Genomic DNA, 23,767 nt, shown 5'->3' with positions numbered 1-23,767 from the left:
AGCTGTTGTTGTGTGATAGATAAAATAAGGCAAGGGTGAGTGACACAGCCCACCATAATAATATATAATTGATCAACAGTATATGAACATTTTTATAGTATTTTTGAAAGTCTTTGTCATAAAAATATGAACCAAGTTCAATATCTTAACATGATGAAGTCATAAAATATTTTAATATATATTTTTTTAATAAATTTCTGAATCCTATGTTATGTATAAATTAATCAGAGTTCCAATATATTTGAAAAGATGAAGTTACAAGTTACTTTAACATATATCTTTTCATAATCACTAAAAATCTCTGTTATGCAAGTATAAACAGAGTTTCAAAATATAAATTATATAATATAACAAGATGATCTCATATACCTAGCCTTGCCTTAACATTTTCCTGAAAATCTTTGTAGTATAAAGTACGAACGAAATCTCAACATATGTAACATATAAAGAAATGTTACAAGATAGTTCAACTATATTCTTTTTCGTGAAAAACCACTAAGAACCTTTGTTATGTTATGTATAACCAATGTATCAGAATTTCATTTAAAAGATGAAGTTATAAGATACTTTATTTCAAAATTTAAATTTTGAATGCTCGACCCTATTAACACTCATCGGTCACCCAACCGTAGTTTTCTCTCATTGGGGTGCTCTCGATAATGTTGCAGAAAAATCCAATCTGTATGATGAACTAATTTTTAGAGTATCACCCGTGCCAAGGTGTGCAACTTATGATGATCAGTCGCAGTCGTACAACCCCACTTTATACCTATATGTAGGGGAGAACAGTCGTATTAATTTCTAGATCGATCCCTGGAATCTTAAGGAATGAACCGCCTTTCTGGAACTTACTGGCCATTTGGGCTTAATAAATAATGTTGGACCGGCGCTACTCGGCCTCTTACGCTAACTCCTAGTTCGATTAAAATCCATGACTTTAAAATATAAAGTTTGTAACACCCCCAAATCCGGGGTCGGGAATCCGGGTTGTCACGAGTTCCATTTCCCTTAATAATACTTAATCTTAATAATCAACCAACTACTGCGTACTGTGACCCCAAAATATACACACACACACCACAAGTTATTGTCTCAGAGATGAATACCAAAAATAACACAAGTCATTTTATTCAACAATTATAAGTCATTACACCTCAAAAGGGATTCTGAATAAATTTACATATTCTTTGCCATTATTACAATTCATAAATATACATAAGTCTGGTACATCAAAAGTTGAAAGCCTAGCCTATTGGTAATTCCTACCTCAGCTACGACGGCATCAACGCTTCCAGAAAACTGCGGAACGTTTCCTAACCGCTTGCAAATTGGAAGCTTGGTCCTATTCATCTTTTCTATCTGTTGTTGTATGATGAAAGAAGAAAGCAAGGGTGAGCAACAGGCCCACCGAAATAATACGTATAATAATTTATAATATATGAGCATTCTCATAATACTCATGAAAGTCTTGGTCAAGAAGAAATGAACCAAGTTTGACATCTTAACGCGACCAAGTCGCAAAATATTCAGTATATATGTACATCTACTTTTCAAAATCTTGAAAGTCCTCTTCTATTAGGTCCCAATGTGTTTGTAGAAGGGGGGTTGAATACAAACAGTACCAAATAATCGAATAAATGCGGAATAAAAAATGTGAAACAAAATTCAAGTTAAATAAAAATATTATTAAACTTGAAAGGTGTTACAACAACTGTATCGATTACAAGGAATTAATCTCAAATCAATTATCACAAATCTAGAATAAATTCGACATGAACTTTTTCTATTTTTGCAATAATTAGAATCAAATGCTAAACGCGATTTGAGATTAAGTTCTAGGGATTTTGATCCGCTAGATTGTTACACAAGAACAAGATAAAGATTTCTAGTTGATTGGATTTAACTTTACAATCTAGAAATTGATCTTGAAGTTTTGCAGAGAAGAATAAAATATTTGCTGCGGCTGCTCTGTTCTTGTTTTTTTTTGACTTGTGTATTGGATGGATAAAAATGAACTGCTGCTTGTCTGCTTCTTTTTAATCAACAGAATAGAATTGAACTGGCAAGACAATCCTGAGCTCAGCAAGACAATCGGTAGGACAATGGATTGAACTAGCAAGACAATCTGAATGAACTAGCATGACAATCAGAATGAACTAGCATGACAATCAGAATGAACTAGCAAGACAATCCTCCTCCTAGTGTAACTTTCGGTGAGACTATTGAAAATGGCCTAGCATGACAATCGGTATGACAATCCTGATTGTCATGCTAGTTCATTTTCAATTGTCTTGCTGATTTAATGCAGATTTTAATCCAATTAAAATTCTGAAAATTACTAAAATTAATTCTGAATTAATTAATCAATTAATTTAATTAATCAATAAATTAATCCTTGCAGATATAATTTATTTACTTAATTAAATTATATGACTTAATTAATTAATAGAGAATTAATACTAACCCTGAGCAGCATCCATTCTTCTGAATATCTTCTGAAAATCACTGAGAATTATGAATCAATTCCGCCACTTCAACGTTGACACTCGATGTACTGTCTGGTTCATGAGTGACTAACTTCCGTGACGTTTCTTTATGTCTTGACTTTGACGCTTTGATTTTCTTCAGATTAAATCCTTGTAATTAATGATACTCTGATGAGATCTCTGTCACTTGATTAAATCCACGATCTTGATTTATATCACTGAGGCATGATCAACTTCTTGAACTTCTTCCAGTGAATTACCTCCTCAAGTCTGTAGATGAACCTTGTTTCTGAATCCTTTGACAGATATTACTTTGCGAGATCTCTCTGACGGTCGATCCACTATTTACTTATTACATTCTTATTTGAGTTGAGTTGAATCCTCGAATATACAAATAGGCTATGACATATGACTTACAATCTCCCCCTATTTGTTTGTTAGACAATAACACACAAATACCTAGAGGATAACTCAACTAACAAATAAGAAAAAGATGTAAACATACATGCAAAGTAAATAGCAGAAAAGTTCTGGATGAGATTTAACATTTTCCAGATTCCAAGTAGATGTTCCTCTAGACTGAACATATCTTCAAGTAGTTCCATCTTCATTTGTACAACCACATTTCCTGTTGAGAAGCCCATATCTCTTGCTTCTCCCCCTATGAGAATCAACTGATTAAAGAAGATCACCTTCGTTTAACCACCTCTCCCGTACAATAGGATCCGCAGATAAAAACCAATGGTACTCCCCTAACAGCTTCTTCCCTTACTAGGAAATCACCTTGTGTTTACCACCTCTCCCGTACAATAGGATCCGTAGTTAGAAACAACAATGGTGTGGTGTAGTTCTCCCCCTATGAGAATCAACTGATTAAAGAAGATCACCTTCGTTTTACCACCTCTCCCGTACAATAGGATCCGCAGATAAAAACCAATGGTACTCCCCTAACAGCTTCTTCCCTTACTAGGAAATCACCTTGTGTTTACCACCTCTCCCGTACAATAGGATCCGTAGTTAGAAACAACAATGGTGTGGTGTAGTGTACATCTTTTTCATCCTCCCTGCTATTTCTCCCCCTTAGTTGAGGAATCCTCCAAACTATTTCTTAAGCTTTTATCTCCCCCTTAAAGAAGGAATGTATGCCGTCGTCTGAAGGAGTTCTCATATTTCACTTGGTTGGAAAAGAAATAACAAGTAGTTTCTCTTTCTACCTCACGGTGAGTGTGTGATTCTGTTTAGTGTACCTCACATGTGTTTCACTCTTCTCTCCACTCGTGTTTACACTCATTCTCACAAGTGTATCACTCTTCTCTCATAGCTCCATAATCCAGCTGTACCTGCAAGGAAAATCACCTTAGCCATCCTTAAGGAGGTCACAGGTGGTGCAATGGGAGTTCGCAAATCCCCATCCTTGTTAAACTCGTCAGATGAATCTGAGTCATAATCTACAAGTTGCTAGTTTCCCTTTTAGGGTTCCAGATTTGAATTCTGGGAAGGTAAACAATGATCCAACGAATTTAGCATAAAGATCAAAGTTCCCTTCTAATTTCTGTGAAGACATTTCCTTGTGACTCATCAGGTAATATCTGAATCATTGTCAACAAGTTGCCGATCTGCACCTATGTCAGATCCACTATCCGCAGATGCATCCAGGGGATTTAAGCCTGGGGAGGTAGACACTGACCACTGACATATGGCTTTTGGATCAGTATCCTCTCCTAACACCTGTAAAGGCAATTGGTCTACTAACGAACCTTGAACAATCGAATCTGACCTTAAAATGGTCGAAACTCTTGTTTCCGTCAACTCATCCTTTGTGTGTGTAACCTCTCCTTGTGCATCAAGAATTGATTATGTTTGAAGTGGTGACACTACATTGGATACCTTGGCCGACAGGCAAAATTCAATAGACTCACCATGTTGAGAGAATGAATCTAGTAACTGTTTTTGTGCCTTTTCAGCCATTACATCTTTTTGAGAAGATGTATGGGGGCTAGCAGTTGTCTCGGTTTAAATACTACTCATCTATGTAGGAGACAGAGCTACTGGGTTGACTACAGAACCTTCCTTATGTGGTGCACTAAGGCACTATCTCCCTCACGCTCATTCATACTACATTTAGTGGTAAGAGAGTGTTGGTTGGTTTTGTTTTTTGTGTTTGTCTTTACAGTCTGGGATCGACGTTGTGGGTTTTCAACCTCATGACTGTCAATGAAAGAAAGTCATTGGAGACTGAACCTGTAACACAGAATATATGGTAATAGAGAGAAAATAATTTACAATAGTGATTTCAAAAGATTTTACATGAAATAAGAAATCACTAATGTAGAAAGAAGTTTGATTTTGTTTTTCAATATGAATGAGTTTTTGATAAAACATTGATCACTTAGGGTAAAGTCTAAGTAATTCTCATTCATGTCAAAAGCTTACAAATATCTGCAACATAATGTTAACAAGATATCATTGACCGATACTTGTCAAGTACTTTAGATACTAATTGTTATGTTGCATAATTAATATACCACTGCACATATAAAACAATATGATTGTGCTTAGTGATAAGATAGTTATTAATATGACGACTCTACTTATTCATATAAAATTATAACTTCTGTTAGAGTGCCATACCATGTCCTTGACGATTGGTTGAGCAGTATACTAGTTCATACCAACCTGAAGTGAGATTGTGAAGAAGAAATTGCATAGTCCAATAGATCTGCAGCTGCAAAGTCCATGAACTATGGTGCATTGACTTCCTCTTTTGACTTACCAACCAGGAGTACACTTGTACACATCTTACTAGAGTACAATTCCAAGTGTAATGTGCAGCAGGTGCCTGATATGTCGTAATATTCTCAAGTCTCGTCACTGGTGCTATATGTTGGATACTGCTTCCTGATAATAACCTAGCACAATATACAAAATTACAATGATAACATTCCCAGCTTGCAAACAGCCATATCCCTCAGATAAACCTTTGCTGTTATCTCCAAAGGTAACCAGGGGGCCAGCTTTCTCAATCCACATTTGATAGCAGGGCTCTATCTCCGGTCATATGTCTTGATGATCCACTGTCAAGAATCCACACTACCGGTTACACCTGTTTAATGCCCTGCACTACAAATGGATTAGACCTTCTTCGGAACCCAAACTTGGTTGGGCCCGGCATACTTGTAGAACTGTCCTTTGTCAGGCAAAACAACATTTTTAATTTTAATGGTCTTAACATCCTCAATGACTGAACATTTGACCTTGTAAACAGCCTTAACAAATTTCTGTTTAAGCTTAGGAACAAATGTCTCCTTTCTAGCCTTAGAAGGACTAGCAGTCTTAGACCTATCATGTTTCTTGTTATTCACATGCTGACGAGGAGTAGTCTTATCATTAGACACATGCTTACCATTAAAATAAGCATACATCATATTAAAAGCACAAGACATACAATTAGCAACACTACATGCTTTATGAGAGTGATTAACAGCAGGTAATTTATGCATGGTAGACATGGCATTATTGTTTTCCAACTCATGTGTGTATGAGTTAGTCTCAGTTGCTTTCACAACTTTGACTGGAACTTTCGACTCACTTGACTTGGAAACAATCTTCTCATAAGCATGATCCTCAGCACGTATTTCTTCTTGAATAACAGAAGAGGTCGCATCAAATGGTTCAGCAATTGATGCTTTATAGAGGGGTTCATCAACACCCTTAAGCACATGTGGTACTTCCCTCCCTTTAGCACAGACATGAGGAGGGGAGTTTATGCCTAATTCTCCAATAGCAGCATTGTAATCATAACCTATTCCAGATGTTTGATTAACAGCTTGCTTACTGTAGAACTCTTTAGCCTTCGAACAAGAATTGAAGTAGGCTCTAACCTTAGTCTCAAGACCGGTGATCTTGTCTTTGAGAATAGTTTCGAGTTTTCTATAACAGTCAACTCTATTCTCTAGAAAAGATACCTGTTCTTTTAATTTGTCTTGATTAATGTGCACAAGTCTTAATTCATTGACCTCTTTCTCAAGGTCTGTGATCTGTAAACTTAACAGTTCATTATCACGACGTGCACAATCTAAGTTACCTCTTAGATGATAAACCATTTCAGCATCAGAAAGTTTTACCTCTATTCTTGACGATGAAGCTTTTCCATCAATAGCCATAAGAGCAAGATTTCCTTCATCTTCATCTTCACTGTCAGTATCATCCCAGCTTCTTCCCTTTGCCAGATAAGCCCTTTCAGAGTTCTTTCTTACTTGCTTTGGCTTCCTACATTCTGTGGCAAAGTGTCCCAACTCATTGCAGTTATAGCATCTAATGGTGCTTCGATCAACCATCCCTGTTTTGTACCCACCACTGCTGGTGTTAGAGGATGAAGATCCACCTTTCTGGAATTTGTTGAAGTTGGACTTGTACTTAAGCTTGGGATTCCTCCTGAATCTGACATTAGAGAATCTCTTGACAATTTGGGCCATTGATTCATCTTCCAATTGCTCCAGCTCTTCCAAGGAATAAAAATCATCACTTGATTGATTTGTAGTAGGAGGATCATATTCTGCTACTAACTCATTTTCCTCACCCTTGGAAAACTGTACCATTCTTTCTAACTGTTGAGATTGTTGTTGTTGTTGACCTTCAGCTACAAGTGCAGTAGATGTGCTGACCATTCTATCCTTCCCGTAGACTTCCTTCTGTTGAATCTGCTCCAACTCATAGGTTTTTAACACTCCATAGAGCCTGTCCAAAGAAATCTCACTCAGATCTCTAGCTTCTCTAATGGCAGTGATTCTATGTTCAAGATGAGCTCGCAGTGTTAAAAGGAACTTTTTGTTGACCTCCCTGATTGAATAATACTTTCCATTGATGTTCAGGTTGTTGATCAACGCATTGTACCTCTCAAACACTTCAGTAATTCCTTCTCCTGGATTTGATTTGAAATGTTCATATTCAGAGGTTAGGATTTCCAACTTGTTCTCCCTAACTTCCTCTGTGCCTTCATTAATCACCTCAATAGTTTCCCACATGTGTTTGGAATTTTTACAGTTCATCACATGTCTGTTCATCAAGGGATCAAGGGAATCAATTAATATTAATTGAAGGCTGGCATCCAAGGAGGCTTCTTCCTTCTCAGCAGGAGTAAAATCTTCGGGCTCTTTTGGATAGGTTCTAGCTTTAGTAGTCACCACACCATCTATTATTACCTCCGGTTCAATAACCATCGGAGTTTTTATACCATTCTTTAACAAGTTTGAATATTTGGGATTTGCAACTTGTAAAAATAATAGCATCTTCTTCTTCCACATGATATAATTCTCTTTATCAAATTGTGGAATTTTAACGGTTCCAACTTTATGTGAAGTCATTATGAATTTTTGAATAAATAAAAATTCAAGGAGTTGAAAAATCACAAAAGTCTAGGATCTTGATTTGTTCGTTAATCAGAAGGCTCTGATACCAATTGTTAGGTCCCAATGTGTTTGTAGAAGGGGGGTTGAATACAAACAGTACCAAATAATCGAATAAATGCGGAATAAAAAATGTGAAACAAAATTCAAGTTAAATAAAAATATTATTAAACTTGAAAGGTGTTACAACAACTGTATCGATTACAAGAAATTAATCTCAAATCAATTATCACAAATCTAGAATAAATTCGACATGAACTTTTTCTATTTTTGCAATAATTAGAATCAAATGTTAAACGCGATTTGAGATTAAGTTCTAGGGATTTTGATCCGCTAGATTGTTACACAAGAACAAGATAAAGATTTCTAGTTGATTGGATTTAACTTTACAATCTAGAAATTGATCTTGAAGTTTTGCAGAGAAGAATAAAATATTTGCTGCGGCTGCTCTGTTCTTGTTTTTTTTTTACTTGTGTATTGGATGGATAAAAATGAACTACTGCTTGTCTGCTTCTTTTTAATCAACAGAATAGAATTGAACTGGCAAGACAATCCTGAGCTCAGCAAGACAATCGGTAGGACAATGGATTGAACTAGCAAGACAATCTGAATGAACTAGCATGACAATCAGAATGAACTAGCATGACAATCAGAATGAACTAGCAAGACAATCCTCCTCCTAGTGTAACTTTCGGTGAGACTATTGAAAATGGCCTAGCATGACAATCGGTATGACAATCCTGATTGTCATGCTAGTTCATTTTCAATTGTCTTGCTGATTTAATGCAGATTTTAATCCAATTAAAATTCTGAAAATTCCTAAAATTAATTCTGAATTAATTAATCAATTAATTTAATTAATCAATAAATTAATCCTTGCAGATATAATTTATTTACTTAATTAAATTATATGACTTAATTAATTAATAGAGAATTAATACTAACCCTGAGCAGCATCCATTCTTCTGAATATCTTCTGAAAATCACTGAGAATTATGAATCAATTCCGCCACTTCAACGTTGACACTCGATGTACTGTCTGGTTCATGAGTGACTAACTTCCGTGACGTTTCTTCATGTCTTGACTTTGACGCTTTGATTTTCTTCAGATTAAATCCTTGTAATTAATGATACTCTGACGAGATCTCTGTCACTTGATTAAATCCACGATCTTGATTTATATCACTGAGGCATGATCAACTTCTTGAACTTCTTCCAGTGAATTACCTCCTCAAGTCTGTAGATGAACCTTGTTTCTGAATCCTTTGACAGATATTACTTTGCGAGATCTCTCTGACGGTCGATCCACTATTTACTTATTACATTCTTATTTGAGTTGAGTTGAATCCTCGAATATACAAATAGGCTATGACATATGACTTACATCTTCCATGCATAATAAACACAGAGTTGCAGTTTATAACTGTATAAAAATATCGTTGCAAGGTGATCTCATATATCTAACCTTGTCTCAACGTTTTTGTGAAAATCTTTGTCATGCATAAGATAATCATTAACCAGATATAAGTTGGAAAGATGAAGTTACAAGATACTCCAATATACTTATATCTTTCCACATACTACTTGAACTACCACAGTTCAAGGTATAATCAGTTTCAAAAGTTCATCACATATATGAGACTACAAGAAAAGACTTGGATAGATTCCATCTTTGAAATATCATTATAAATAATGAAGTTATGAGATACTTCATTAAGTCCCGATATATATATACACCTATATATATACATTTCATACACTCCTTGAAAACCTCTGTTATGAAAATTATAAACAGAGTTACAATATCCAATGAATTTGGAAAGGAGAAAACCTTGGCATAAACCTGATATCTTGTTGATCAGGCAAAGATACCAATAAGTAACCTTTTCTACTAGTAGATGGACGAATTCCCCACTGGTCATCACCATGGCCGCAATAGGACCTTAAGTTGGACTGCCACTCAGCCACTTATGCATTTGATGGACTCCCACTGAGCCACTTACACTTTCATGGACGCCCACTGAGCCCATGTTACTTATGCCGACTCAATAGATGGACTTACTTCCCGAACGTTAGGTAAGTAATCAATTCATTTATCAAAATAGCAACCTCATTGTGAATATAAAATACACCACAGAGCCGGATCCCTCAGGTTTTGAGCGAGTATTTAAATCCCCTTTGAAAGGAAGATCTTAAATATAAAAATGAGTTTTGGGATCCGCTCTAACTTTTAAAATCATTTTGAATACTCGAAAACATTTTTAAGAATGTTTGGAGTAATGTTGATTTAATGAAATAAATCAGTCCCGATATATTAGAAAATATCTGAATATTATTATTTAAATAATATTCACATATATATAATCTCTATATAAATAATTGAAGTAGAAGTTTTAAAACTTATACTAGAAATGAATAATAAATAACCAAAGATATACGATCTTTATTTAAATAATCAAAAATAAGTTTGATTATCGAAACATTATTCTTTAATAAAATAAAGAATATTATTTAATAAAATAAGCGGAGTCATAAGTCCTCGAATGAATATTCAAAATAATATTCATTAAATAAAATAAACGGAGTCATAAGTCCTCGAATGAATATTCAAACTAATATTCATTAATTAAAATAAAGTTATCGAATAAACCTTATTCGATTAATGGTTTTGAAAACTATTCATATATATATATATAAATATATATATATATATATTATACTCGGGAACATGGACTCCCGGTTTAGAAAAATGTTCACCTTTGGGTCCCCTATACTAAGGGTATACGCAACTACTGCTTATCTCTAGCATAGGTATTATGCAACTTATAAGCAATTGAATCAACAATTAGATATCAGGATCACGAAACAGAGATGCATATATACCATATCAGCATGCTCCAATATATCACAAAATTTGCAAATAACAATCATTTACTTATCACAAGATAATGCATATACATATATTTACATCACAACAACAGTATAACGGGTAGAAAACTTGCCTGAGTGTTCCCGGATAGACTTAAGCTTAGAGTGGGTCCGATAACCTATGAACAACAACATAAGTCAGAATTAAACCCCGGTCAGTTAAGAAACTAGACTTTAACCAATTGAACCCTAACGTTCGCTTATGGTCACTTCTACGCTTAACGAATCACATAAGTCATTCGAGTACCCTCGGCTCCACCATTTTTAATAAATTAACCATTAAGAATTTTAAGGTGATTCTTTCGCGAGTACCCTACTAACTGCCTAATCCACTTTACATAATTGTTTTCATTCAAGGGCCTTAACCAAGGTTTTAAAGTAAGGCGAGGGGTAATGGTTCGTTCGCGAAACGCCGTTACTTAAAATGGTCATTTCTCCTAAACCGTACATCGGATTCAAGTGAACCACATATCAAAACAAAGCTCGTAACATGAACTATCTAAACATGGAAATGGTCAGAATCTAACAGTGAGTTCACGGGTCCTCAAGTTAAGAACAAAACAGTCTAAGGTAAATCGGGCATTACAACGGCTATGTTTACGCGATTTCCCAAATTTTACCATTCCAAATCATATCAATCCAACTACCAATCAACAACAATTCAAGATACACATCAATGCTACTGATTTCAGTCATAATAAGCCCAAGAATCTCAATTTAATCCAATATCATACTATCTTCAAATTCAACCAAACTACTAAATCAAACAAGGTTCAATTCATGCTTAAACATTTAAACTACTACTCCTCCATTAACAATCATCAACACCTCAATTAAAATCCAATCCCTACAAACCCAACCAAACTTTAAACACACAAGCATCATGCTTCTCATGAACTATATTAATCAAAACCACTCCTAAATATTCAAAGTAAAACTAGGGTTTGAAGTTTTATACCTTCCTTGAAGCTTTTAATCCATGAAAGATCCTTGGAATGCCCATGGAAGCCTTTATCTATGCTTAAGATACCTTGACCTTACAAATAAAATCAAGAATCAAAAATTTGTTCTTGAAAGTTACTATTTACCCTAAACTAAAATGATTTATTTGAGCTAGCAAACCTTGGATTGAAGCACTCAAACTACTTGCTCTTCTTAGTTATGACATATAGAATCCAAGGAAACAAACCTCTTGAATTATGATTGAGTGGAGCTTGGGTTTGGAAATTTTTCTTCTTGTTTTTCTTCAAAAAAACCGTGAGCAAGGAGATGGGGGGGGAGAAATGAATGTGTTTGCTTGGTTGCTTCCTTTTGTTTGTTTAATTAAATTGTTACCATGGTAAAAATTGTGTGGCTTATAATCAACCAACAAATCCTTCCCATTTGGTCATGCTTATGTCATCCACTTATGTCATCTTCCCATCCTTGTCTTCTTCTTGTTGGTGTGATGACATCATCATCATTAACCTCTTTGATTAACTCCGAATTACTTGGCTAATGATCGCTGATCTGTTATACGGTTCGCTTAACTTTCGTTCTCATTTATCGTTTGAGGGATCATACCCGGGATCTTATTACTTGGGTTCCCTTAACCTTTCTCAATACATTATATTCCTTTTATGATCCCCTCTTATAATCCTTGAATTTAAATCCTTTTTATCCTGTTACCTTATACTCAATTCTTTCGGTATCTGGTGGATTTTCGGGAAAAATCAAAGTGTTCGAATTTGGATTCTGACGATCTTTACATACACTTATATACCATATAGAGTACTAATAAGATCTCAGAATAACAATAAAAGAACCTCTACAAAGTGAGGCATGAAAAGTTTTCTTATTCAACATAATCAGCAAAACCACTATTCATAAGGGTTACAAAAAGTTCAAAATTTTTGGGGTTATTACAGTCTCCCCTCCTTAAAAGGATTACGTCCCGGAATCAGATAGAAACCAATTGGGGGTACTTTTCTAGCATTGCGCTCTCTAGTTCCCAAGTTGATTCCTCCACATTATGATTCTGCCATAGCACTCTGACTAGCTTGATCACTTTGTTCCGAAGCACCTGTTCCTTCTTATCTATAATCTTTACTGGTTTCTCCACGTAAGTCAGATCTGGTTGCATATCCACCTGCTCGTACTTCACTATGTGTCTGGCATCCCGATGATACTTCCTTAGCATTGACACGTGGAACACATTATGAACTTGCTACAGTTTCGGGGGTAGGGCTAGCTCATATGCTAACTTCCCAATACATCTTAATATATCCAAGGGTCTAACAAATCGTGGACTTAGCTTTCCTTTCTTTCTGAACCTCATCAATCCTTTCCAAGGGAACACCTATAACAACACTAGGTCCCATACTTCCTATTCTTTGTCCTTTCGTGTCAATTCAACATACTTCTTATATCCATCTTGGGCTACTACCAGCCGTCCTCTGATTAGATCTATTATATCCCTGGTCCCTTGGACTACTGCGGGTCCGAGCATCTTGCGCTCTACAACTTCATCCTAACATAAGGGAGATCGATATTGTCTTCCCTCAAGGATCTCATAAGGCGACATCTCGATATTGACATGCCATCTATCGTTGTAAGAAAACACGATACGTGCTAAGTGATCATTCCAAATTCTTTCAAGTCTATCGCACAGACTCTTATCATAGCTTCTAGCATTATAGCTTTTGCTTCTCAACACCCACTCTTTTCCAGTTCGTAATCGTTACTATCTTTCGTACATAATACTATAATGGTTACACTTTTGCTCGTTAGCATTCTATAACCTTTTAAAACACGCGTCAACCTTAGTATCACGAATGTGTTTCCATTCCGAATACCACCATACTCATACTACTCCTTTTCTAACTACTTCTATCTTCGAAAGCTTAATCCATCATATAGAGGTAAAGGAATTTGTTGAGAGATCACTATGATCATGAACACTTGTTCTATTGCATAGTTAGTACAGAAGGTGGCCAACCTTTAATACTTGACAAGCAATTAAACAACATGTGGTATCCTACTAGGCTTCTATCACACAGATAGATAGTCATTCGGCAATACCTCCCCTTCTGGAAGGGTTGTTCTTCTCACCTTACATGAAATGAAAAGGAGAGAAAAGAACAAATTGAAGAGAATTGTATATATAAAAATATACTGCCACAAAATATCTGGCTTGAAATCTACCTCTGAACTATAGAGGTTTATCATAGGAGAACAAAACATATATGTATATAAATCAACATCAAGTATTATAGCATTGTATTTCAAATGCCTAAATATTTTTTTCTATTATGTCCATCATTCTATGGACCCAGGCTCTTGCTCGAGCTTATACACAATCACCTTTGAAACTCCCTCGACATCAAAAATCGAATCTGGGATCTCATTCTAGACATCATCGTTATTAGAATTCAATGCTTGCATCGCAACCTTTCTCGTATAGTAATACGACTCTCTATTCATAAGAAGGAATAAGTATATCATAGGTAAATGTTCGGCTTAGTCGGTCTATCATTAATAACTTATACATCACCACGACCCTATTAGTGGTACTCAATCTCAACATCCATTATAATACAACTCTCACGGTTGTAATTGGCTCATTATTCAAGAATCGTTGATGCATTCCTATAGTCCACCACGGACCTACTATAGTCATTCGTTTTCCATAAAATCTTAATTTCTAACCATATAGAGTCCATACATATCGTATCGAATTCTTCTAAGGAAGTAACATGATCACCGTTCATGATTCATGAAGAACACTCCTGAACTTGACGTACATATGATATGAAGCAGATAAAATTGCAGAAGAGTTTCAATCAAAGCAACGATAGCAGGTTAATACCATTCTTAATCATATGTCTTTATTAGGAGACATAAATCTCAAAGGTTGATTTAGACCTTTCGTAACATGGTCCTGGCTTATCTCAAGATATGACCTTATAAGATAGATAGCCCGCTCACGGCGATTACATAAATTAAATCTTTACCAAACTACTATCACGGTTGAGTATCGCACAATCATCAGAAGGAATGTCAATCTTCCAAACCATAATACAACCTTCACGGCTTCAACCATCATCACTGTATTCCTCTGGCACGAGCGCCTATAATTATCCTCTTATATTCAAAGTGTCGGCCACCTCTTTGGCCTTTCCTGATAGTAAAATTTCCTTACAATCAATGTCTTTTAAATGACCTTCAACTAAATTTTCTACCTCATTTCCAATCACTGCTTGTGTGAAAATGCTCTTCCTTAGTTTTGGTAAAAAAAAATATATCACCATTTTTCCATAAGTTATTGCCTCGGTCTTTTAGAGGTTAACATTGTCACGACTGACTCTCGATCATACTTCAGACGTCTCTTATCTTGGGTCCTACTTGTTTTCACCAATCTCGACCCTCATTGGATCGATCTATAATTTCTTATGGTTCAACACGTGCCCCACCTAGCATTATTAAAATTACGTCATATTTCCTTTATCAAAATTTCTATGCTTGTGAACTTTGAATACTCTCATTCTCCTTGTAAAACCTCTAAGGTTATCCTTAAATCCTTCATCAGGTACACCCTAGGTACATGGCATATAAAGATACCATTTTTTAATACCAGAATCATTGTCTATATAGTTCTGAAAACTTTCTCCACTGATCTTTAAAGGTTGTTGTTGTCTTAGTCCTTCATTCTGTACTACCCAACTCATAATGTCCCTACTAAGGGTGAAATGCCAACCTTTATATATTCCCCTAGGGTTCATCTCAAGTTATCGGGGTTTTATCCTTAATTTCACCTTTAAAAGATACTTACACTCTTTCATGGATAAATCAAGACATATATCCTTGATAGATTATCTTATTCAATCATTATCACCTCGATAGTCTATGCCTAATTTCATAATAATATCTTTATCTAAAATGAGGTCAATCCATATATCCTCCAAAAGATAACAACGGTTATCCACTTTTCTTGCCTGATTTGGTAATGATAACAGGGATGTTCTGGAAGATATTGGTCGTGTTCAACGTGAACTTCTTTTTACAAAATCCTCATTTACTTTTATTGTTTATCTCAATAGTCATCTCAATGTTGAGATATATTCTATACTTGGTGTCTCCCTTTTTGGGTATCAATTGACATGCGTTACTTACATTTCACATTCTTGAAGGTCACTTCCTTCATCAAATTTTCCTAATTTCTTACTTTCTTGTCTCCTCAGTTTATTCGCGTCTCATTATTTATCCTTCGAACTATCTCAAGGTTTCCTCGAATCCTCCCAACTTACAGGGGATAAAATATTTGTATATCTTATGCCTTCAACCATCAACTTTAACTTTTGGTGAATCACCCTCATCCTGACGAATACATATTTTTCTATTTCTATTGCTACGAGTCTTTAGGGTTTCCTCATACCCAACTCCCTTATCATTCATCAAACTCTATTGTCTTTATTTTCCTTTCCACTTCAGTTTCTTTTTATTTTCTTTTCTATTACAATCATTTCATGAACCCACTACTCATTGACTTCAAACATCACGTCGTTCTGGGATTCTTGTCATCAGAACGAATCTTGATAACTTTTACAACTTAGCTTCATAATTCATCATACTCGTCTGCCTTTGTTCTGGCTCTAAAGCTTTTACACTATCTCCATAACCTTGGGAATTACTTTCCCGAAAACAATTGACTGAACTTTAATCAGTTTATTCTAACCTCTGGCTCCGTGCCTTTCTTGGTCTTTCACCAGCGGGTGGCCTCTCTCTTAGGAGGGTAAGTGATAAAAACAGTCTTTTGTGATTCGTCCATCATTTAGAATCTCAAATGATTCCTATATTTCCTTTAGCCAGGCTCTTGCCTCTACTGGGTTCGCTTGTTCCTTGCAACTCTGAGAGCTTAGCGACTTAAAGGTCCTGAAAGAATTTCCCACCGCACTGTCTCCTCAGGGTGGTGGTTGGGGATAATAGTCTAAGTTCATTTTTAGACAGGTCCATGAATTGCCGTATAGGAGCACCGTCTCGGGTCTCCTTATCTTGCTCGACTTCTGTTTTCTCAGTATGAAATGTTTCATCCTTCTCCCATAATCAGGGTTATCTTATACGTTAAAATCCTTATTTTTCATTTCATTATATTATGGGTTCTTTCTTTCTTGATGGCGACCTCCCTGATTATCACATTCAGGGTTTGCCCTAAATCTTATTCCTCGAACTATGGCTTTCATCTAAGATCTCGTCCTTAAGCCCTTGAACGTTTAGAACCCAAATTCTGTAGGAATACCTCATTATTCCCTTATCATTTTTCTCAGTTTTAATCTCTTCTCCAGTCATTGGTTTTCTGCCTTCATTCATTATTTTTTTTGGCACCATATGATCTTTTCCAATAATTCGGGCTGCATTACAATCTCAAACAGCTTTTCAGTACCGGCTCCAGTTACCTTCACTTCTATTTCCATTTTTTTTCAAAATCTCTTATCAACTCTCCCAAAGATATTTTCATCTTGAGTCTCTCTTTTATACTAAGGGCACTAGCCACCATTTTGGCTTTCCCTGGATGATAAAGAATCTCTTAATCGTAATCCTTGATTAGCTCTAACCACCTCCTCTGGCGCATGTTGAGCTCTTTCTGCGTGAAAATGCAATAGAGCACTTATGGCTTGTGTAAATCTCGCACTTCTCTCCATACTTAGTGCCTCCAATCTTTAGGGCAAAACTATTGCCACGAGCCCAAGCTCATGGGTGGGGATATCGTATTTTATATTCCCTTAATTGTCTTGACGCGTACGCGATTACCTTATTGTGCTGTATAAGAAGCACCCTAATTCCTTATGCGAAGCGTCACTACACAGCACAAAATCTCCTTTTCCATCCGGCAACGCCATCATAGGGGCCACCACCAACCTTTGCTTTAGTTGTTAAAAGCTTTTCTCGTATTTCTCTATCCATTCAAACTTCTCAGTCTTACGAGTAAGCCGCGTTAAAGGGGCTACTATCTTTATAAACTCGAACGAACCTCCGGTAGTGACCGGCTAATCCTACCTCTTGTAGTTTCCCTAACCATGGTCATCAATTCCTCAGTGGTCCTTTATTCATTCTTGTCAGGATCCTCCACGGGATCCTCCTCAGCAACAATCCCTTCTAGGACAGCATCCTCAACCGCTACATCCTCAATATGAACATCATCCGGTCCTGCGTTAGGACGCTCTATCGGATCCACAATCTGATCTCCAATTAGTAATAAAACATCATCGCGTTGTTGCTCCTTAACCTCAGGGTTCGGAGTCCCGCTACCATATATGATAACGAACTACGCTTTTATCACGATATTTATAAGGGTTCCCATAAGGGTTTTAACTTTCAGTACTATGTTAGGTAGCCCGACTATGAACTTGGCAAGAGTTCTAATTATCTTAGTGAACTTATTATCTTAACGCCACATCATCTCTGAGGTTTATAACTCTTAGCTCTGATACCATTTCTGTAACACACCCAAATCCGGGGTCGGGGATCCAGGTTGTCACGAGTTCCATTTCCCTTAATAATACTTAATCTTAATAATCAACCAACTACTGCGTACTGTGACCCCACAATACACACACACACACCACAAGTTATAGTCTCAGAGATGAATACCAAAAATAACACAAGTCATTTTGTTCCATAATTATAAGTCATTACACCTCAAAAGGGTTTCTGAATAAATTTACATATTCTTTGCCATTATTACAATTCATAAATATACATAAGTCTGGTACATCAAAAGTTGAAAGCCTAGCCTATTGGTAATTCCTACCTCAGCTACGACGGCATCAACGCTTCCAGAAAACTGCGGAACGTTTCCTAACCGCTTGCAAATTGGAAGCTTGGTCCTGTTCATCTTTTCTATCTGTTGTTATGTGATGAAAGAAGAAAGCAAGGGTGAGCAACAAGCCCACTAAAATAATACGTATAATAATTTACAATATATGAGCATTCTCATAATACTCATTAAAGTCTTGGTCAAGAAGAAATAAACCAAGTTTGACATCTTCACGCGACCAAGCCGCAAAATATTCAGTATATGTACATATACTTTTCAAAATCTTGGAAGTCCTCTTCCATGCATAATAAACACAGAGTTCCAGTTTATAACTGTATAAAAATATCGGTGCAAGGTGATCTCATATATCTAACCTTGTCTCAACGTTTTTGTGAAAATCTTTGTCATGCATAAGATAATCATTAACCAGATATAAGTTGGAAAGATAAAGTTACAAGATACTCCAATATACTTATATCTTTCCAAATACTACTTGAACTACCACCGTTGCAATATCCAATGAATTTGGAAAGGACAAACCCTTGGCATAAATCTGATATCTTGCTGATCAGGCAAAGATACCAATAAGTAACCTTTTCTACTAGTAGATGGACGAATTCCCCACTGGTCATCACCCTGGACGGAATAGGACCTTATGCTGGACTGCCACTCAGCCACTTACGCATTTGATGGACTCCCACTGAGCCACTTACACTTTCATGGACGCCCACTGAGCCCATGTTGCTTATGCCGACTCAATAGATGGACTTACTTCCCGAACGTTGGGTAAGTAATCAATTCATTTATCAAAATAGCAACCTCGTTGCGAATATAAAATACACCACAGAGCTGGATCCCTCAGGTTTTGAGTGAGTATTTAAATCCCCTTTGAAAGGAAGATCTTAAATATAAAAATGAGTTTTGGGATCCGCTCTAACTTTTAAAATCATTTTGAAGACTCGAAAACATTTTTAAGAATGTTTGGAGTAATGCTGATTTAATAAAATAAATCAGTCCCGATATATTAGAAAATATCTGAATATTATTATTTAAATAATATTCCTATAAAGATAATCTCTATATAAATAATTGAAGTAGAAGTTTTAAAACTTATACTTGAAATGAATAATAAATAACCAAAGATATACGATTTTTATTTAAATAATCAAAAATAAGTTTGATTATCGAAACATTATTCTTTAATAAAATAAAGAATATTATTTAATAAAATAAGCGGAGTCATAAGTCCTCGAATGAGTATTCAAAATTATATTCATTAAATAAAATAAACGGAGTCATAAGTCCTCTATATATATTATACTCGGGAACATCGACTCCCGGTTTAGAAAAATGTTCACCTTTGGGTCCCCTATACTAAGGGTATACGCAAATACTGGTTATCTCTAGCATAGGTATTATGCAACTTATAAGCAATTGAATCAACAATTAGATATCAAGATTACGAAACAGACATGCATATATACCATATCAGCATGCTCTAATATATCGCAAAATTTGCAAATAACAATCATTCACTTATCACAAGATAATGCATATACATATATTTACATCACAACAACAGTATAACGGATAGAAAACTTTCCTGAGTGTTCCCGGATAGACTTAAACTTAGAGTGGTTCCGATAATTTATGAACAACAACATAAGTCAGAATTAAACCCCGGTCGGTTAATGTTAGGGCGAAAACACGCACTAATATTCACGCAAGTATACGCGTTCACAAGTAATATAGAATACTTTCTAGTTCGTTCCCTCAGAGACTCGGACTAAGTTATTGTCTAATTAAACTCACTCACCAATGTATGATTACTTCTCAATGTTAAGATAACACTTAAAATTGTTGATTAAATATTAACTATAATTAACTACTTAATTAACCACTTAACTAACACTTCAAATTATCAATAATAAAACACTCATGAGATCACAACTTCATTATTACTTCCTTCTATAGCCATTGTTATTACCTTTAGCATGTGACAGTGATGATATTAATCGAATAACACGAAACTGATAAAAGCCAACTTTCACTGTACTAATACCATTCTACCAAGCATCCACAATTAAGATAGAAGTTGAATAGTCATCAATTATGTTGAGTTCCTATATGTCTACAGAAATTGACAACACAACGATTTAAGCACAAGTTATTCCTTTTGATCATAGGGCAAATAAAACTGTTAGAGTTACCCACTAATCATGCACAACGTACATGAACCTATGCTAGCATGGCAAGTTCTAAATCTCTAGATCCACCGTCGCTTCACAAGAGATTAACACCCTATCTTATATGTTCGCGATGCACATAAGACGAATACACGCAACCAATACTAGATATCATGCAATCATCACACACTAAAGTATTAAACAATTAACTAAAGAATTCCATAATAAATCCGTTGAAACCCCATGATCACGATTAGCCCATAATAGAACTTATCGCCATCATGGGTTCATATGAAATCATGATAAACAAACACAAGAAAATAATAACTAAACTAATTATATTAAAACAGAGTACGTCACAAGAGTAAATAAGTCAAAGCAAGAAAACTAGCATCCAACGTTACAACGAAACAAGAATCACAAGAATATATGCTTCCTCTTCGTTGCGGTGTGCTAAATCGGTCTTCTTCCTTATCTCCTTCGCTTCTTGCATAAAACACAATCTAAAACATAATCTCCTTAATACTTTTTTTATGAAAACGTCTCAAATCTACCTATATAATAGTCCCATAAAACTCAGATTATATAGAAGTTGGAAGCCACACAGAAGTAGAAGTCTGAAATAATTCAGCTTTTTCCCCGACCTTGCGCGGCCGCTCAGCATTTCTGCGCGGGCGCGCAGGCTGCTGCGCGGCCGCTCAGCATTGCTGCGCGGGCGCGCAGGACCCTACTGGAAAAATTCCAAGCTTGCTCCGTTTCTTCGCCGTAATCTGACCATTCCTTTCCTCTCGCAATGGTGAACACATGCCAAGGCTTATTCTTGATGATTCCTCCCCCGAAATGCAACTAATACCCTGAAATGCATAAATACTAGAAAAACGCATTAAATACACAAAATACTTGATTTCAAGACACCAATTTAAGCCATTTTAAGACGTTCTAAGTGGTATAAAATGCCACTTATCACACCCCCAAACTTAAATCGATGCTTGTCCTCAAGCGTCACAGACTCAAAAGAAATAAAAATATGCATGAATGCAATCTATATGAAAATACAACGATCCCCCTTACTATAATTAACCAACCAAATTGTCACATCTCAACGAATGCAGTTAGACATTTAAAGATCAATAAACTCATGGAACCGGACAAACAGCCAGAAACGTGGTGTGTGCAAATACTTAACAGATATGCTTCGGAACTAGACCAATTACTTATGACTAGACTATCCTCAAGGCAATCCTACGATTATACAAAGAATAAAAATTCTAGGCACAAAGTGATATACAACACTACAAGAACTCTGGAGCTTACTACGGAATTGTGCTTTTTATTTACAACTCAAATGCTTATTTGACCGTGCAATGAGTGAGGTCCACAAAAGACTTATACAATGGTATCCATGTAACGAACGTTAGGTTAGCGGATCCCAGACTCTAAAAGCCTTAGGTCACTAGGCACAAAGTCCCCTACGAACTTAATAACTCGAATACCAAAGAGCCCACTCTTGATCAATTATGCAATTTTTTTTTTTAACTTCTGAGCAAGTGCGTTTCGCTCCATCTTACTCATCCCTAGACTACTCGCAACATAAGCGAGCCGGCTACTAGCCATTTGACGCCTAGCCACAACTAGCAACAACTTCCATATTTTTTTTTCTCCATGAAAAATTTTCTTTTTCATGTTTTTATCACTAAGAACCTATAATCGAATTCTAAGCATAATAAATAGATTGACCTTGAAAACAACCAAATCATAACAACAATCTAGCCCTTATGCATTCTTTAAGACTTAGTGGACTTACAATTGTTTCTAGCATGCATATCAACCTACACAACTTAATATCACTTTAATGCTATCACTACACTCGCATCAATATCACAATTCAGTCGATAAATCATTGCAAAAGGGATCATAGTAAATGCATGAGCTACATGACATTCATAAAAAAAAACTATATGGCATAAATTATGCAACTATATGAATTAACTATCATGAATATGCAACTAAATGACACACACACAGTATTCCTTTAACTACCACCCCCAAACTAAAAATCTTCACTGTCCTCAGTGAAAGTAGTAGAAAGGAACACAGGGTATACCTACTCGGAGTCATTATCATCATCACCCTCAGCGGGTGGAGTATCAGGCGGCGGGTATGCAGAGTCCTCACCAAAAACTGGCCACTGGATATCAGCTCCAAGGCCTCGAAAAGCAGTCCCTAACGCAAGGGTGAGCTCCTGAGCAAACCTACTCTGCATCTCATACATGGCATCCATCCGCCGTGAAAGCCTCCTATACTGGGCATCACCCATCCCAGCACCCTCCTGAGCTCTCGACGAACCAGCCTCACCACGCCCTGGCCTGGCCATAGTAGCACCTCGTGCTGGATGCCCTCCTGGAAGACGATAACCCAGCCCATGCTCCTCAGGCTCACCACCGGTCCACTCATGCATCCCATTCAGAGTGCCAGAATCTATCGGAGCTGCTGGCAACTGCAACTGCTCATGAGCCGGCCAGTTCACTCCCACTACTCGGCATAGCTTCGTAACCGTGGATGCATAAGGGATGTTCATATGCTTTGCTCCCCTCAAAAACTTCAGAATTCCTTGGTAGATAAACTCACCAAGGTCCACATAGTATTCCTCATTCAGAATTCCCCACAACGGCTGTGCTCTCTCAACTGTGACCTCGTGTGCATGTGAAGAAGGCAAAATATTAGCACATATAAATGCATTCCATGCACGGGCATACCTGTTCATGGCGATCGCTGGAAAGTGACGATACTCATTATTGGCTGGACTGCGGTTCCAAACTGTGCCCGGTCGACAGAGAGTCGCACAAATCAAATCCAAGTCAAAATCCTCAGCAGTCTTTTCATTCCAGTTCTCCTCCTCGGGCTTCCTCTCTCGCTGTCCAATCACACGGCGAATCGCCGCAGGATGATAATCAACCGTCAGCCCACGGA

This window comes from Apium graveolens, chromosome 9 (assembly GCF_009905375.1).
Source record: "Apium graveolens cultivar Ventura chromosome 9, ASM990537v1, whole genome shotgun sequence".
NCBI lineage: Eukaryota > Viridiplantae > Streptophyta > Magnoliopsida > Apiales > Apiaceae > Apium > Apium graveolens.
Note: the sequence above shows the minus strand (reverse complement) of the source record.